Source organism: Dipodomys spectabilis, unplaced genomic scaffold (assembly GCF_019054845.1).
Source record: "Dipodomys spectabilis isolate Male_0828 unplaced genomic scaffold, ASM1905484v1 ptg000158l, whole genome shotgun sequence".
Classification (NCBI taxonomy): Eukaryota; Metazoa; Chordata; class Mammalia; order Rodentia; family Heteromyidae; genus Dipodomys; species Dipodomys spectabilis.
Genome location: NW_024870835.1, coordinates 2,413,309 through 2,428,937, shown reverse-complemented (window position 1 = coordinate 2,428,937; position 15,629 = coordinate 2,413,309).

The window sequence follows — 15,629 nt, the reverse complement described above, 5'->3', positions numbered from 1 at the left end:
ACCTCTTTGTAAGAAAAATGCTTGCGAAAGCAATGACAAGTAAGTCTTAACGGGATTTGTGGTTTATTTAGGATGTATGCGTCCTCTAGTTTAGTCAGCCAAGCAAGCACACAGAAATAGTCTTTGTGGTGGAAAATAACTAAAATAACTGGATCTTGCTCTGGATAGATAGAAGCAGAGGTAATTTCAGCTACAGCAGCACAGAAAATAAAACAAGAATGGAACATCTACTGACATTAGACATTGCAAATTGTTGACTTGGAAATATAGGACATATTTGTTTAAATTCAATGCTACTGTGTTAATGTCCTGGGTCAAAATTTATGGAAAAGATATTCACACAGAGAGATTTTTGTGCCAAAAGCTTATTAGCAGTACTGTTGGGAAGAATTCCCATGAGAGAGCAAAAGAAGCAGAATCGGAGAGAGACATTTTCCCTGTAAATCAGTAATAACAAAGTCCATAGCCAGTCTTGTGGCAAGCTCAGAAAATGATATGGTTCATCAGAGATGTCCTAAGGAGAAGCAAAGGCATTTATGAAGCTGGAATTTATCTGTGAATTTTTATTGTCTAATATGTCAGCTGGGGCAATGAATACCATGGCCATAAAAAGAAAAATCTGGTATACTTCAGCATCCATTACAGTAAAAATAGTTTCATCCCTCAAAGACAGGAAATGCTGTGTCACGGAATGGTGAATGATATCTGGCTTTTGTTGAGTTAACATTACACTGTGTCACAGGATGAACCATGGTTCATTGTCTGGAAACTGAAAAGCTAGGACCAAATTGTAACTTGGATTTATTAGCTTCAGGCAGCAAAGCTACATAGTTTCCAAGGCCTAGTACAAAATGAAGTGCAGTCTCATGTTAAAATTGCAGGGGGAAAGCACCATTAAATATGGGAAAGTATAAAGCCTTGTCCACTTTAACTGTCTCTCAACTTGACAGGGTGTTTTTATCTAGTTGATATTGTTCTGAATTTTTAAAAAATTACAGGTAAATTTAAATCTTATATATTTAAAACATAATTATAAGAGAATTCAGCTTGTACACGACTGCATGTTTTATTCTTACTGGAATAGTAAAAGGGTTCTGCTAACACAACTGCTTTATTTCATTTCCTCATATGCTTACATTATACTAGCCCTCTCTCCTTTCAAATTTATAGTAATTAAGGAAAGAAATAAAAGGGTGAAAAAAATGCAGCAGTGATACTCTCTAGACACTATGTTGAAAAGAAACTATACACCTTGTGGGGGAAGGAGATAGGGAGGGAAAAATGGAGAAAACAAGGGAAGAGGTGACACTGTTCAAATGTACTCGTTACCTGACTTATGTAACTGTAACCCCTCCGTAAATCACCTTTACAATAAAAAAAATTTTTAATGCAAAAAAAAATGTTAACTACAGATTACCTTGTATTTTCCCTACCTTCTTGGTTGTACTCCTGTGGTGGGGGGTGGAGGGGAGTGCGCACGAGTGTGTGTGTGTGTGTGTGTGTGTGTGTGTGTGTGTGTGTGTGTGCACATATGTGCGTGTGCATGTGCCAGTCCCCGAGCTCGAATTCAGGGCATTAGTGCTACCTTTTAGCTTTTTTGCTGAAAGCTAGCACTCTACCACTTGAGACACAACTCTATTTCCAGCCTCACAGATTTTCCTCCCCTAGCTGGCTTCAAACTACAATCCTCAGATCTCAGCCTCTTGAGTAGCTAGGATTACAGGCATAAGCCACCAGCACACAGCCTAGAAGTACTCTTAAGTAAAAATGGTTGACTCATATAAGGGAATAGCATGTATGAAATGATATGATGGTGTTCCTGGATTATGTTTCCTGGAACACCATGGCCTTCTGTTTACATTCAAAGCCAATTCTGTTTTTGAACAGAATTGTACAAGATTTGAGTTTTATTGAATCTCCACATACCTCACGCCAAAATGCTGTGTTCAAGTGGCTGCAAGAACTGCTTTCATCTTCAAAGTCGTTCCATTAAAGATCTAAAGATATTAATGACAATCAAGCAGAGATAACGATGAAAGTAGAAGCTCACTGAGTGATTTGGGGGTTGTGATGAGTGGGCCAACCTTTAGATTTTAAACTATTTCAGAAGTGGGCCATTGATCACGAGGACAACATGAACCAGATGAACTAGTGAGAAAAGGGACTTGTGAGGAAGGGAATTGGCATTGAATAAAATTCAACCCAAACATTCTTGAACTTGAAGATGACAAATGTTTCTTCTATTCTATCAAAATGCAATGTTTTAAGTATTGCTTATATTCCTTGAAATTTTGCAATTTTTGAAATTGACATAAATTTTAAATAATAATAATGAATTTATCAACTGAATTTTGAAACTAATTACATGTCAGAGAGATTTCCTCACTATAAAGACATGCCACTACTGGGGGTTTATTCATACAAATTAATGCAAAAAGCTATTTCTCACTGGGATATATTTACAACTAAATGATTAATTTCTATTGATTCATAATCCTAAGAATCAGAAGACTGTCTGACAATAAAAACATTTTAAAGCAATGCAACTAATATGCAATAAACCCCAATTTTAACTCATGTTTGATTTATGAGAGAAAATGACCGTGTGGTTTTGACAGGGTACATTTATCCAACATTAAAAAAGAAAAGAAAAAAAAAAGAAAAGTTCCCAGTATTTTCTTTGTCAGTCGTGAGGCTTGAACTCTGGGCCTGCTGTCCCTCAGCTCTTCAGCTCAAGGCTAGCACTCTACCACTTGAGCCACAGCGCCACTTCCAAGTTCTGATAAGTTTTCATCTTCCAATAAAAATTAATTTCTTCCAAGGAGAAAACCTGTTTGGTTTATATTGTTACCTATGAAATTATATGTAACTACTGAATCATTGCTGTCCTATAATTCTGAACATGTTTCTATTGAATGATGAGCAAGCCATTTGAGTTCAGTAGAACACCAGGAAATGTAGCTGAATGTAAAATGCTGGCTGTGTCTGAGCATATTTAAAATAATGTGCTTTATTACTCAGTTTAAAATCCCCTGAGTCATTTACTACTTATAAATTAGAACAAGCTATTGAATCAGAACTTAATGACTCCAAATTAAACTTATTTACCCAGTAAACAGAAAAAATGAGTTTTCTAACATGATATATAAAATCAGACCGTTTAACAACAATTTCATGTTTAATTTGACAATTTTAATTTTTGATAAATTTTTAATTTGACAAATATTTATTCATAGGAATGGTAATAAATACCATAGATAAATGAAATGCAAAATGAAAACTTTTCTCTCAGTGCTAGAGGCTGAGGAGGTCAAAAGCAAGGTTCTAGCGGATTCCATCTCTGTTAAGAGCTTTCTTTCTGGCTTGCAAAAGGCCATGTTCTCACTGTTACATAGATGCCTGTGCAGAGAGCTCTGTGACTCTTCTCTTCTAATAAGGGTTCCATTGCTATTGGATTATAGTATCATGCTTATGACTTGACTTAACCTTTTTCTTTTAGAGAAAGGCTCTTTCTCCAGAGTCCTATTGGGAATTTGGAGACAATGCAAATATTAATTCCATAACTACAATTACATTAATTTATTAAATTATATATCCTTTCTCCTAATTTGCATACCTGATAGCCATTTAAGTTATTCTTAAACAGATTAGATTATTTTGGTGGTTCTCAGTCTAGACTGCATATTAAAATCATCAAGAATTGGGTGGGGGGAGGGGGGAGGCTGGGAAGGGAGGTGAAGGGTAAACAAAGGAGGAGGCTGCAATGCTTGGTAAGAAATGTATGCATTATCCTGCCCATGTAATTGTAACCCCTCTGTACAGTATGTTCTCAAATAAAATAAAATAAAATTTTAAAAAAAAATAAAAAAAAATAAAAATAAAATCATCAAGAGAAATTTTGAGAAAAATACTAATGCCTGGAACCCCCTTTCAGGAATTTTCATTTAATCAATTTGGAGGGAAGTCTGTGAATATGTTATTATCATTGCTATTGATGAGGAAGAGGATGAGGAAGATGAGGAAGAGGATCATATGAGATGCTCACTCGAAAAAAAATGTGATTGCATATACTTTATTCCATCATCTATATCTAAAACAAATCTGAGCTACACATTACATATTTATTATTTGACATAAGTTGTATGTACAATGAAATATTCAGGGCTATATAAGTCAAAGACTTTTGATAAATATCTGTACACATGTAACTATAATCCCCCCAAAATAAAGACTTTCTGTCACCAGTTATCCCCCTAACATCCCCTTCCAGTGAACTTCTTTCCCTCCAACTATAATTCTGCTTGTTTCCACCCTAAAATTCATATACATGTCTAGACATAGTATGTATTCTTTTGTATCTGGCTCCTTTTAATAGTTTACATTTAGCCATATTGCTGCATTCTTCTTTGTTTTCTTTTATTGCTAGCTAGCATTCCATTGTTTTATATATATATACATATATATATAATTATGTATCCATTCTCTATATCATTTCCAGTTTTAACTGTTAATTTATAGTAGTGTTGCTATAAACTTTCTCACACAGATCTTTGTGTGTGTGTGTGTGCACTTGTGATTGTTTTTCTTGGATATATATGAAGGACTAGAATCCTCCAATAGTAACATAGATTGAGGGTTTACCATTATGAGGAACTGCCAAATTGTTTTCCAAAATTATCATATCATTTTACATTCTCACCAACATTCCACATAGAAAGCCTTTGCTGCACATTCTTTTTTGACTGGCATAGTTGCTCTTTAATTTTCAGCATTTTAGTTACTGTGAAATAATCACTATAGTTTTCATTTGAATGTGTTTTTCTTAAGCTTATTGGCCATTTATGCATCCTCTATAGTATAATGTGCAAATATTTTGTTCATACTTCAAAACTGGATTCTAATTGTTATTATTCACTTGTCACAGTTTTAAAATAGTCTTTATGAAGCTCCTTTTGCTGTAAAATCATTTCGTTCTAGCGTAAGCTTCAGGTTTCAGATACATCTATAACTGATCTGTTGCTTTTGCCATACTTGAAATTCTTGCTCCTCGAATTTTCCCTAGTGTCTCTAAAGTAAGGGCTACCTTTTCTTTTTGAAAACTTGTCTAAAAATTGTTCACTTGTTCCATTGATTCACCACTATGTTGAAGTTTGAGCATTATTATTGTATAATGGAAGCTAATATTGGTGTCACTATTCATAAGCAAACAATTGTAGAATCATCATAACTTTTATTGGAATATTTAACTCATCCTCAATTCTATTTTTTTTGGCAGTATTAGGGTTTGAACTCAGATTTTGTGCTAGTAGGTGAGGAGAGTTCTACCACTTGAGCCATGCCCCAGCCCTATTCGCTTTTTTTTTTCTTATAGGGTTTTTATGGTTATCTTGGCTGGCCTTTGGACTATGATCCATCCATCTCTATATCCTAAATAGCTGAAGTTTCAGGCCTGAACCTTACCCAGATCTGAATTCTTTCTTCTCTCTGAATCCTTTCTTCACCCTCAAGTCCTTCAGGCCATTAAATACTGAGCTATATTAGTATTTCTCTTAAGAGTTCTGTCTTATTTTGCCTACAATGTTTGTATCCTCTTTACTATTCCTTTTACCACTCTGAAGCATTTTAGACCCTTGCTCTTGAAAAAAAAACTATCTAATTTCTCACCTTCACACTTGGCCAATCTTCTTATATTCATCCTCAGAACCACTGCCTGCAAGATAATTTTCAAAGAAAAATTAATCAAATTCCCTCCTTACTTCTAATGATTTCCTTTAGCTCTTTCTTGTCTCTAGAACCCCAGATCCTCTAGCATAGCAACAAAATCTTGTTACAAATTATCCTGCAATTATTCCAGTACCATTCTTATCTCCTGTCCATGGTACCACCCATATTTCATTCTAGGAATACCAACTTGTCTCTTTTCCATCTATGATTTTACACAAGTTGGTATAGCTTTCCAACATCCACTTCTTTCGCTGGTGAGCTTACCTCATTTCAGATGAAGCACAGATGTTACCTCATTGTTGAGGAATCTCACATGTCTTTCTCACCAGATATCATTACAAGGTAATATGTCAAAATATTCATCAGAATGACAATATGAAACTATGCTGGGTAGAAGAGTCTGGTGTCAGGGATGAGTTTTTAAGACGCTCTTTTTAAACTTGGGTAGTATGTGTTTTAATTTGATGTGCAAATTAATTAGAATACATAGAAAATATAATAATAAGTACAATATAGAAGGATAGATAATTTTCATAATCAACGTCATGAATTAGCCATGTACCTTTTTTTTTTTTTAATTTTATTTTATTTTATTTGAGAACATACTGTACAGAGGGGTTACAATTACATGGGCAGGATAATGCATACATTTCTTACCAAGCATTGCAGCCTCCTCCTTTGTTTACCTTTCACCTCCCTTCCCAGCCTCCCCCCTCCCTCCCACCCAATCATACCCCCCCTCCCCCCCCCCACCGACATTGTAAAGCTGGTTTTGACATGACTTTTTGTACTTCTCATTGTTGCAACAGGTCCACCTGAATCCTTAAACGACTTGTTTGTCCCCATCTCCTCCACATGTTATACTGACATCAAATATAGTGAAAGCGGGGGTTACACTGTGGGGGAGGGACATACAAAGCAACAAAGAAATAATCTTATAAATGCGTTAGAAACACATGCATGAAAGAAACAAAAACATTAAAATACATATTTGAGGTTTCGTTTTCCTAACATCACATTATCTGACTTTTTCCGCTTGACTCATACCTATACTAGATATTGCAAATAAGGGAAACCATGGGACCTATGTTTCTTTGGGCCTGGCTTACTTCACTTAATATAATTTTTTCCAAGCCTTTCCATTTCCTAACAAATGGGGAAATGTCATTCTTTCTGATGGAGGCATAGAATTCCATTGTGTATATATACCACATCTTCTTGATCCATTCATCTACTGAGGGGCATCTGGGTTGGTTCCATGTCTTAGCTATGGTAAATAATGCTGCAATAAACATAGTTGTGCTGGTAGCTTTAGTGTGGCCTTGTTTGTGATCATTTGGGTAAATGCCCAAAAGTGGGATTGCTGGGTCATTGGGGAGCTCTATGTGGAGTCTTTTGAGGAACCTCCATACTGCTTTCCAAAGTGGTTGAACAAGTTTACATTCCCACCAACAATGAAGTAAGGTTCCTTTCTGTCCACATCCCCTCCAGCATCTGTTGTTGTTAGAGTTCTTGATTTTTTCTGTTCTAACTGGAGTGAGGTGATATCTCAATGTTGTTTTGATTTGCATTTCTTTTAAGCCATGTACCTTTTTTGACTAGGTAAGGAAATAAACTAACATTTGCCAACTGTCTTCTGAAGGTATATTTTCTTGAATATAGCTGTGCCATTTTGGCAGATAGAATACAACATGAGGGACAAACCTCAGTGAAATCCTTTAAGGAGGATGACCATGAATATAACTGAGCTACCAAGACTGTAATGCCAACTTCTTTACATTGGCTTCCTCATTTATAAATGAGCCACCTTGGAAATAATTAAGGAATTTGAAAAATCATCTCTCATACAGACACATGCTTAGAACATAGTGAATATTCAATAAATAATAGCTTTTGTACTCTATAACTATTGATGGGTTAAATTGTTTTGTATAAAAAGAAAGACATTCAAATGTTAGGCATTAAAGATGAAGAAAACTAAGTGTTCCAATTAAGTGGGGGATATATAGGAAAGACTAGGTATTACACTTCAAAAAAGTAAACTTTACCCTGTCTCATCCCAGAAGGTTTCAGATATTTTCAGCAAGTCTTCTTTTTCTAATAACTCCTTAATAAAAAGAACTCTAATAATATGGTTGCCTTCATTTGTTAAATCCTTCCTAACTATTATCCAATACTTTGGTGTTGAGGTGGAATACAATGTACCCAGGCATGTTGGCACACATCTATAATTTCATATATATATAACCTGGTAGGCTAAGATAGAGAGATCAAGAGCTGAAGCTAGCTGAGGCTACATAGAAAGATTCTGTCTCAAAATACCAAAAAGAGAATTTAAAAAAAAGATTAAATACAATCTAAGAAACTACTCTGGCCACATTCTGTCTTGGTTTTTCCTTGATAACTTATAATATCTCCTTAAATTTTCATGTTCTCATCTAAACCTCTGGTATAGGTTGTCTACTTAATACCAATATAAGTTGGAACTATATTAACTGAGCCAGAGACTTCCAGCACTTATAGACACATTGCTTTCTAACTTATACCAGCATTGTCTACATCATTCACTGACAGGGTTAACATAGAAATAACTCAATGGTCAATGTTAAACCATTTTACCTTCCAGCTAAACAAAGCTACCCTTTAAAAAGCATCAGAATACTGAAATTACTACATTAGACTTGATTCAACTTGTTTCTCTATTGTAGCATAAGATTAAAGCATTTTTTCACCTACTTCCCCCACCCCCACTCCCACTCCCCGTCCAAATCCTCTATCCGGCTGATTCATAACAGCTGTTAAATAACCAGACATTTAGGTAAAGGCAAACTGAACCTATAAATCAGTGTGTGTGTGATATAATAACCAATTCTTTCAGGCACAGCTTTTCTCATGCTGTCTTGGTTTGCTTTTCTAATGCTGACTTCAGCTGTAGCATCTGTATGAAGGGGTTTAGTGCAATTGTAAATACTAATCTCCAGGCTGCCAATGTCATTATGGAAATAGATACAACTAAAACTCCCAGTACATTCCTAGGGATGGGGATGGGAGATTTTGAGGGCATGTGTATCCAAAACTGTTACAATCTTGCTAGTTCTGGAGTCAGTATTACTAGGACATCTTGGCTATAAAAACAGAAACTAACATGAGCTACTTGCTGTCAACAGAAGAGGAGAACTTTTAAGATGGCCATGGAACCTATTTTCAGGGATGCTATGGCACCTCGGGAAAAGGGCTGACACTGGAACCTTTAGAAATCCTTCAAAAATGTCCCCATTTCATCTAGGAGGAAAAAAATCAAGTTATATGAAGTATGTCAGACTCAGGGAGATAAAGGATGCATGTTTTCTCTCATAGGTGAAAGTTATATCTAAATTATAAACATCTACAAGGTCGTATGCATATCCACACAAACATATTGACTAAAGTATACTGTATGCAGGGGAGGATTCCAATAGTGGAACTCCCTCCAACAATTATCTTATAGTTTGACAAAATAGATACGAGGAAACAGAAACTTGTGGTATTAGGGGTGTGGGTGAGGTCAAGTGGAGGGAGGTAAATGGATGGAAAGAAAGAGGAAGCATGGGCAAATGTAGTCATAATATTCAATTAGTGTGTGTGTGTGTCTGTCTGTGTGTGTGGGTGTGTGCATGCACATGTATGTATGTGAAAATGGGACTGGGAAAATTGAGGGGATGAATTGTGTTGGAAGAGATAGGAAAGAATGATGAAAGGGGCAACACTCCATGATCAAGATGCATTGTTCTCATGAACTTCGTGTTGTATTGAAACCCCTTTACACAACTATCTAATGATAATTTTTAAAACTATAAGTAATATGGAAAAAAGAATATCGCCATGTCATCTCTCTCTGTATGTGCCTCTCAATCCATCTGTCCCTTTGTTTTGCTCTCTGCTGATCAGTTTTCTTTATGCAGAAGACATTGGCTTGTTCAGCAAGGCAAAAAAAGACAATGTCTGAGGCTATATATCTTGAGTATATATCTATATATATAGACCACATATCTTCAGTGTTAACTGTGTAGCTTAATTCTGATCTCTACTTCAAAGTCTGGCCCATAAGCTCACGTGGAATTTCTCTCTCTCCCTTCACCCTTCCTGCCTTTCTTCCCCCTCCTTCTCTCTTCCATCCCTCCTTTCCTTCCCATCTGTTGGGAAAATGTTGAAAACTAGAAATTGGACCACAACCGACAAAAACACCAAAAAAACTAGAAATTGGAGGGAAATTAGATACAAGGTTAAAAGCAGCTCGGTCCCTGAAGAACTGCTCCCTCTTCCATCAACCTCCTCCCCTCCCACCAAGTACTTGACATGACTGAAGAAAAGAAAATTCTATCCTAGTAAACTTTGTAAAGCTATTAAAAAGTAGGATTTATATTTATAGCAGCTACTATAACTCTAAAGCAGGTTTCCTATTATGGAAAACTTCCATTGTGCAGCTTCAAACCTATAGTTTACAAATATGCCTCCCTTCTCACCCCTCATAACAACATTGATCAGTTGCCCTCAATTCTACACTTTCAGGAATCAAGCTGATTAAATATGACCCTTGATAAAAAGCAACTTGAAGATAAAGGCGGTTCTATCCTAATCAAAGGGGCCAGTAGAAGATTCACCCTATGAAGAGGTGCTTGTTAGAATAAAATCAAAACTTCAAAACTGAGGGTTGAGTTGTGATTCCATGTTACTAAGGAAGATTTAGGGCTATGTAGGCACATAGGGAGAGGCAGTGACCTAGTAGAAGTGTGACATCATCTCCTCTTCCCGGGAGACCACCCCTTGATCCTATCCCACCCCCCACTTCCTGGACAAGTTGAGAGAACAACTCTGCAAGAGGAACAGATCTGCAAAGGGGCAGGTGCCCCCTCTCCTTGGGGTGAGGTGGGCAGTGACCCAACTAGATGCCAGAGCAGCCAAGACTCACCAAAAGAATTATGAGCCTACATACAGAAGGCTACCAGCTTCCAAGCCCCAGATCTCACTCTTTTACCCTGAAACTATACTCTTCCTCTCTTCTTCCTCACCTAGAAGACAGGTGAATAATACCTCATATGGCATAAGGTGACCTTCCCACTTAGGAGTCTGGCTTTGGGGTTTATACAAACTTTCCAATAGCTAAGGGGCTTTTCCTCAGTTTATCCTGACATGTTGTTTGTTCTTTCTTTCTTTCTTTCTTTCTTTCTTTCTTTCTTTCTTTCTTTCTTTCTTTCTTTCTTTCTTTCTTTCTCTCTCTCTTTCTTTCTTTCCACTATCTTTCTTTCTTTCTTTCCACTTTCTTTCTTTCTTTTTTGCTCTTACTTTGCCTCTCTTCCCACTTTTCTTGCCTTTTAATTCTTATTTGGCAGAAAAGAACCCAAACCCTAGATGGAAACACCACTTCTAACTTTTTGACTAGTCCTGATTAATACTCTTAACCACTTAAAATTCCAAGTTTAAGTGAGGTCATTTTTAATGTCTGAATTATTATTATCTGAAACAATATTTTCTGAATTTTATTAATATTATCTGAAATAACATTATCTGAAACCATCCACACAATGAAATGAGGCTCTCCATGAATCTTATGCAGTTTAGTATAATGTCCAAGATATCACAGAATAGTTGGAATTCCCAGATGGCTTGCTCAGTGCTCTAGCAACAAGGATGCCATTCTGAAATATAATTCTATGTTATGAGGAGTACACTAATGGTTCACTGGCTCAGTTGTATAATTTCCAGGGTTATTATACTTCCAAATCATACTATGCACAATCATATACTAGGTATTAAGAGCAAAGATATCAAAGTCAGATTGCCTGAATATAGATCCCGATTCTACCATTTACTAGTTAAGAGATATATCCCTTAGAGTATTATTGTAAGAATATTTTTAAATCACATATACAAGGTGGAAAGGATAGGGGAGGGGAAAACTTGGGAGAGAACAAGAGAGGGGTGACACTGTTCAAAAGGAAATGTAGTCATTACCTGATTTACATGTGTGTAACCCCTATATATATCACCTTACAATAAAAATTTTTTTTGGGGGGGGTCTGTTCGTGGGACCTCAACTCTGGGCCTGGGCGCTGTCCCTCAGCTCTTCAGCTCAAGACTAGCGCTCTACCACTGGAGCCACAGTGCCACTTCCAGCTTTTTTCTTTTTGCTTATGTGGTGCTGAGGAATCAAACCCAGGGCCTCAGGCATGCAAGGCAAGCGCTTTACCACTGAGCCACCTTCCCAGCCCCACAATAAAATTTTTTGAATCACATATACATGACTCTAGCACATAAGAGTGCTTAAAAGATAAACAACTCCTTATATTTAGCTGTTTAAATATTTCTCTACACTATTGCACTTCAAACTCCTAATATATGGGCATTAAATTTTATTGAAATTCTTGTTATTCAGACTCTATCACATTCACAATCTAGCACATAATAGTTTCTTACTAAATGTTTTTAAATTTAAAATATATGGTATATAATACTATATAGAATATTTTATTTGCCTTACAAAAATAAAAATATGTTATATTTTCCTCATTTTTGGGGGGTGTCCAGTCATGGGGCCTGAATTCTGGGCCAGGGCACGGTCCCTCAGCTCTTCAGCTCAAGGCTAGTGCTCTACCACTTGAGCCACAGTGCCACTTCCAGCTTTTTTTCTTTTTTGCTTATGTGGTGCTGAGGAATCCAACCCAGGGCCTCATGCATGCAAGGCAAGTGCTCTACCACTGAGCCACCTTTCCAGCCCTATATTTTCCTCATTTTAAGGTCTTCCTTTTATTACTATTATTAAGGATATCCCTTCTTAGGCCATAGAATTCCTTTCTAAATGGCTTTAAGATATGGACATTCTACTTCCCAGGGCTTCTATACCATGTGACTGTAGACATTTGGGGAGCCATGAAGCTCTTTAATACTGTAAACTGATGCCTGGGTTTTCCTCAGTCCTATTGAATTAGAATCTTGGGCTTATGTAACAGAATGTTTTCTGTTACATAAGGTAGAAGCCAGGGTAGAGAACCTCTATTCTGATTCATGTTGCAATGATGTATTAAGTATATGTTTCTTTCATTCTTGTAACATAGGTTTCTCATCCTTCCACTTGGTCTGCATGGTTATTAGGACAGGGTATTAGTCAGGGTGCTTCCCAGAACCATAACCGAAACATACAGAGGAAGAGAGAAAGAGAGAGAGACAGAGACAGAGACACAGAGACAGAGACACAGAGAGAGAGACACACAGAGAGAGTCAGAGAGAGATGGAGAGAGAGAAAAGGAGTGAGGGAGGGAGAGAAATCACATAAAAACCTAGAATATTGTTTAGCAAAAAAAAAATACAGTTAATTGTAGCCTAGCCAAGCTGACATATAAAATTAACTGCTACCAGCACATAGAACCACAATTTTTGTTGATTCCTCTGTTTTTTAAAGTGTTTCCCATCACCTCTATTAATATGCCCCCAGGATGATTTACATTACAATAATCTTTTTCTTCAGAGAAAAGATAGGACAGCAATCCTAAAAGAAGTGGGAAGCAAACCTGAGGGGTGAGGGTTAAAAATCTGACTGAAAGTACAGCTATTATAATAGCCTGGGGAGGATTTTGCATGGCTGCCTTTATCTGCACAGTTCTCTTGTTCCCCATTCAATTCCCTGTGAATGTCTCTTAGAAAAACTGAGCTACTATGTCTGTCAAATGAATGTACACATTCATCCATTCTTATGGGAATTACATCCAGGAAATCTAGATTAATCCCAGATCAAAACTGCCAATGTAACCAGAAAGATTCTCCTCTGCATGTAGACACAATAACTAAATCAACATTGCACTTTTCAAAAATTATGCTTCCAAATCTTGACACTAGCCAGAGTCCTCACGATAAAATTTATAGTGTGCTTTCCTTGCATGGATGAATATTTTAGATTTAAAACACCTGTATAATCTATAATTATAAAATAGAACCTATGGTTCTGAAGTCAAAATTATTTCAGGAAATACTACTGCTAAACAATGGCTTTTAGTTAATTTAAAAAATGGTTAGAAGATTAGAAGATCCACATCTTCAGAACAATTGGAAATGTCCTCAGTTCATTTGACTCCAAGCATTTGAAAACAAGCCCTGTGTGAAAATTTTGTAAAATGAGTTTTGTGGCCAATCCTGCCTTCACACTCAAAATCAAAAAAATATATATATAGTCTTTAGAATTACTAGAGTTATTAGTCAATAATTTTTGGCTTATATCTCATATATCTGTTAGATAATTCTTATATCGTTAATATAGAGGGTCTTGTTAAATTAAATGATTTATAGATTTGGTTAGTTCTATAAAATTTTAAGTGATCTTTTCTATAATAGTTCTTAGTTTATGTATTTGTATGTTGAATTATGCATCTTCTCTATAATTAAAGTAAATGACTTATACTACTAATAAACCCACTTATTAAGAGAATAATTACTAGTTCCAGAATTAATAAAACTATCACAATTTAGGTCCTACCTGCTGCTTTGGCTAAAGAGGCATGTAATGCCTGCTCAAAACTAAAAAGATATCTCCTGCTAAGTAAAAAAAAAAATAGGAATATGTTTTGAAATTTAAATCATAATCCCTTCTCACAAAATAAAAATTTTGTATATCTTTGGCTCCAAATGATTTAAATTTAGGCATGATTTTACAGATGTCACTAGATACTGTTGAAGGATAAGGAGTAATCTTGATGGATTAGGAAACTATTGATTTCCCTAAGAGTATTGCAAAATACTGGGATTGAAATGCAAAACTATGTGCATCAAGTTTGCCTTAAACCTGAGAGTTGGAGGAGATTTACATGGGCATAGCATAAGCTCTAAGAATGTGTGACCAGATCATTTTCAAGGTCCATTACAATATGTGTTTATGACAAGAAAAAAATGTTGTTTTAAATTTATAAAATTGCTTCATTTCCCCCTCTGCCTTAACTTGTAAAGAGAAAGATTTTCCACTGCTCAAATCCATTTTCAGCATGCTGGTAAAGGGGAACTTAGATGTTAATAGAAGCAAAAGGTGTTGACTTACACAGTAAAAAGCTGAGCCAGAAAGCAAAGGGGAGGGGAATAAAAGTCAATCAGATTACGTTTGTGAACATTGTTTAAGTCAGTAAGAAAGGAAAGATAGGTGGGAACATATGGAAATAATTTGGAAAACGTGAAAGTTAAGTGAGGATTTAAGATTTATTTTCTGCACATTTTCAGTACAGCTAAAGAATTACATTGAATCTCAATTGTTTTGAATGTTTATATTAATGTGATTCCCTACAGAGAAGAAGCCATAGGGAGGCTAAGCTTTACTTATGTTTCATTAACAATGACAATTATATTCTGTATTCAAAAATTGGAGTAATATAACTTCTCTATTTTCTCTGACATAGCACTCTAAACAACACATCTCATAATGACCTGAACATGTAATAGTAATTACTAAGGAAAGGGAAGGAACTGAAGGGAAGCTGTATTTGATCAGTGCAGACCATATGAATACACTGAAATGTAACTGTTAGTTTTCTATTGCTATGACCGAGTACCTGTGGTTACCAGTTTAGAACAAAGAAGTTTATTTTCATTCACAGTTATGGAGGTGTCAGTCCAAGATCAGCTAGTTCTATTACTCTGAGCCTGTGTATAATACAGCACAACATGGCAGAAACACATGGTATTGGAGTTCTTTTCACCTCATGGTGGCCAGGAATCAAAAAGAGAGAAAAAAAGAGGCTGCCAATATCACCCTTCAAAAGCATGCCTTCCAATAGCCTAACATTCTCTAACTAGATCCCACCTACAATCAGATCACAATAGTGTCACAGCCTAGGGACCAAGATACACATACATCTGCAGGACATTCAAGACCCAAACTATAGCATCCACTG